This window comes from Carlito syrichta, unplaced genomic scaffold (genome assembly GCF_000164805.1).
Source record: "Carlito syrichta isolate Samal-C Ts95f unplaced genomic scaffold, Tarsius_syrichta-2.0.1 Scaffold19692, whole genome shotgun sequence".
Taxonomy (NCBI): domain Eukaryota; kingdom Metazoa; phylum Chordata; class Mammalia; order Primates; family Tarsiidae; genus Carlito; species Carlito syrichta.
In genome coordinates this window covers 1,447-5,308 of record NW_006963788.1, presented here as the reverse complement: position 1 = coordinate 5,308, position 3,862 = coordinate 1,447, and the positions used below count along the sequence as shown (strand labels likewise).

Below are 3,862 nucleotides of genomic sequence, written 5' to 3'. Positions count from 1 at the left end.
AAAAAAAAAAAGAATGATGACATGTTGAATCCAGATTTGAATCCAGCCATTTGGACCCTGTATCTATGCTCTTAACCACTTCACTAAATGACCCTTGGCTATAAAAGCTACCCAATGTAATCTAGTCCTTTGCAAGCACTCAAAACTCAAAACTCAGCTTTTATGTGCCTGCTATCCCTTTTCTATACTTTAATTATAAATTATCTGTGTCTGTGTGCACATGTGTGTACACATGCTCCTATCATCACTTTTGAAGTCTGGAAACACATTTGCTAATATGTATTATCCCTCTTTACATTTATTGAAGTCAGCACATCCAAACTCAAGAGCATTTCTCTTCCTGTCTTATCTCCTTCTTTATTACCCGTTTTAAGTGATGTGATTGTTATCCACAGAGTCTATTTTGTCAGAAAAATGAGATGTAGACAATAATTTTTTGTCCCTCTTTTCTTTCAAATGTAAACATTCATCAATTCACACTTCTTTTAAATGCTCCTCAAATATGCTTCTGTTTTACATCATTACTGTCTTAGTTTTATTTTTACCTTTGCAATGCTGATTCAGTGACTGGTTTACAAATCTGAACAAGGTCAGGTATTGTGTCAAAAACATCTGAGGAAGTTTTTGTGTGCATGTGGGTATTTTCTTCTGGTATATGTGTGTAGTTTTCCTTTTCTTTTGTTTGGGTAGCATTGCTGGAAATTCTGATTCAGTGTATCTGGTGTAAAACCTATGATTCTCTATTTTTTCAACAGCTAATTGTTTTAGATGTTAACCACTGCTACTCAAAAAGTTGTCCCAGTTGAAGACCACTGACCTCAACTAGTAGCTTCTTTGCATTGCATAACCTTAGGTCCCATTTCAAACCAACCTAATCAAAATCTATAAGCAACAAGATTCCCAGGTGATTTATGTGTATGTTAAAATACACATAAGCACTGGGTCGTATTGTGATAATACAATATATTTACCAATCTGTAGTGCAAATATACTTCTCCTTTTATATAGATCAAACCCAATCTCCTTTGTACTAGATATTTAAGATATTCAATAATCTGACAATCAGAATGTATTTTCAACCAAATCAATATAAAACAAGTGCAAAAGTTAAATTGTCTGGAAATTTTGAACAATTTCTTATTTCTCTATTTATTTTTATGTTGTACTTATTTATTAGAATCCTCTCCTTTTCCTCAGTTAAGGTCATGCTTATGGTTTCTGTTAAGAGTTTTCCAAATAGGCAAACCCTTTCAATATCTTATAAAGTCCTGTAGTACTTTTTCTTACAGCATTTAGCACATGCACAGGAATAGGTTAAAAATATTAAATTTGTGTTGTACCCCACATCTTTAAAATAAAAAATTTAAAAAGAAAATATTAACATATACTTTTACTTAAAGACATGACATCTTCTAGGTCAACCCCTTTGGGTCCTCTCCCACAGTGGGAGCTTTTCTGTCCTCTTAATAAATCCTGCTTACCAAAAAAGGCATGATATCATCTCCAAACACATTTAATGCCATTTATGTTAAAATTAATGTAAAACTGGAGAAAGTTGTTTGTTTTTATTCCTCTACTATTCTCCTTTAGCACTAAACACATACTCAACATTGTTTACACATCCATTTATCCATTGGATGATATACTATTGGAGAATAGTAACAATGTCTTTTTTTTTTTCACTGCATTGCACTTATTAATTGCATAGGTAGTTTTAAATAAATAGAGAAAGCACCTTTCAGAAGCTACTCTAGCAGGAAAATGCACCATCAACATTTACATAGTAAATTTTTATAATTTTGCAAAAGATTCTTGATCTTTACTTGAACTGATGAGGTAAAAATGATCCCCCCTCAGGTAGGTGTTTGCTCTCTGTTTGTAGAAGCAAACTAAAGGACCTAAAATTGGAGGCAAATCTAGGATGCCAAGAAGGGGGAAGATACATTATAAAAGGTCATTCATAAATTCCATGTCTACTTTAAGACATTTGTCTAATGGCCCTTACCTAAGCATGTGAGGGCAAACTACCGCCCTTAAGATAAAAGTGAAGCCTTAAAAAGCTGTAGTTCTGAATAAGAGTAATATAACTGAATACCTAAGACTGCTGGATGTCAAAAGATAATACTTGGGTCATTTATAAGGTTTCAACAGACAAACACTTCAGAGGAATTCTCTAGGTCTGTATGCTCTCTACTTTGGCTTTTTGTATGAAGCCAGACAGGCTTCCCTGCTATTCTCCAGGCAGCACAATAGTCAAGGAAAAGGGCAACATACTGGATCACTCCTTAGACACTAATCAGCTGGGGAAAGAGTTCATTGGCAAAAGTATCATCCCAAGAATAGTTTATACCAAGCGGAGAGGATATGTTGGTGAAGGGGGAAGGGGAGCCTTCATATCCAAAGTCACTGTAGGCATCCAGTAGGCAGAAAGATGGCTTCAGACAGTGGCTGGATGAAAGTAGATCTGAGATACCCAGTTCTGGAATGAAGTCATCTTCTATAGGTTCTTCCTTCACTGAGACAATCAATTCACGGTGATCATTCTTTAAGGGGCTGAGAGGTGCTTCCTCAATTTTCACTACCACATTAATTTGGCTCTCTGTCTCAGAGGGTATCTCTAAGACTAGGGGCTTGGTGTATATGCGGTCTAAAAGAATTAGTTTATTAATGGTTTCCAGCTTGACTGATGACGTCCTCATTCACAGAGAATGGGAGGCTGGTAAGGAACTGGGTCCTCGTGGGTCGACCGCTGGAGTTCCTCCAAGCTGGTAGATTCTGGGGAAGGACATTTGAAGAACATGGCTGGGTCCAAGTTGTTCAGAATGTCCATCAGGATATCAGACTCTGAGTCTGAAGAGTCAACACTGTCAGAATCCCTGGGGAGATGATCAGAAGGGGTGATAACTGGGCCTGCACCTGTTGCAGAGGTGCACATAGTCTGAGTTCAGCGGACTCAGCAGACCTGGCCACTGCCTTCACTCCACTCCGCTTGGCCTCTGCCTCCTGTTCAGTAACCAGGGCATCCACTCCCAAGCACTGTCTTAACTCCTGGTTCTCAACTGCAGGATCATGAGTTTTCTCCCATAAAAGCTGATTTTCTAGCAAAAGTTTTTGGTTCTCTTCTTCCAAATCTATGACTTGCTGTTCCAGCCCACTCATTTGAGCTTTCTTTCGATCTCTGGCAGTCTGAGTTGCTACTCTGTCTTTCAGTTTCCTCCTCAGTGCCTTCTCCTCTGGGCTCTGGTGCATGAGGCGCTGTTGCTTGCACCTCTGGGCTGGCACCCCGCTGACTGCCTTCCAGCTGGCCCCTCTCTGGACCAGCATCACGAGGAGCAGGACCTGGCTGTCCAGGGCTCCGGTGGCAGCCGGCTGACCCGACAGAAGCAATATTTTGGGAGCCCTGTTGGCCAGGCTTGGCGTGGCTGCCACCACCACATTGGTCAAGACTGTCTGCCAACCATGTCTTATTAATCTTCGTCTACTGGCACAGCTCAGAGTTTGGAAGAGAATGCATGCTAAAATTATTTGTGCATAAATAAAATAATATTACAGTAAAATGAAACAAAAATTTAAAAATCTATTTTTAAATTAAATTTTATTACAGAGATGTGAGGTGTAAGTAAGGATTAACCACACAAGTAAGCTGCATGCAGGTGAAGTTTTGGCCTGCAACTTGCCCTCACTTCCCCTGGTACAGGATCAGTTACCCTATGTGTTGTTACATTCCTCCACTCCCTCCTTCCCCTACTGGTGCCCAGTGACTGTCAATTCCTCCCTTGTACTGATGTGATTAATATTCAGATTTCACTTATGAGTGAGAACATGTGGTATTCAGTTCTTTGTTTCTGTGATAGATCACCAA

The 3,862-nt window shown here is 39.2% G+C and overlaps 1 pseudogene; it reads right to left on the bottom strand.

Annotated features, from left to right (window-relative positions):
- Positions 1-2,216: 2,216 nt before the first annotated feature.
- Positions 2,217-3,515, bottom strand: LOC103263961 (annotated as a pseudogene).
- Between the last annotated feature and the right edge of the window lie 347 nt (positions 3,516-3,862).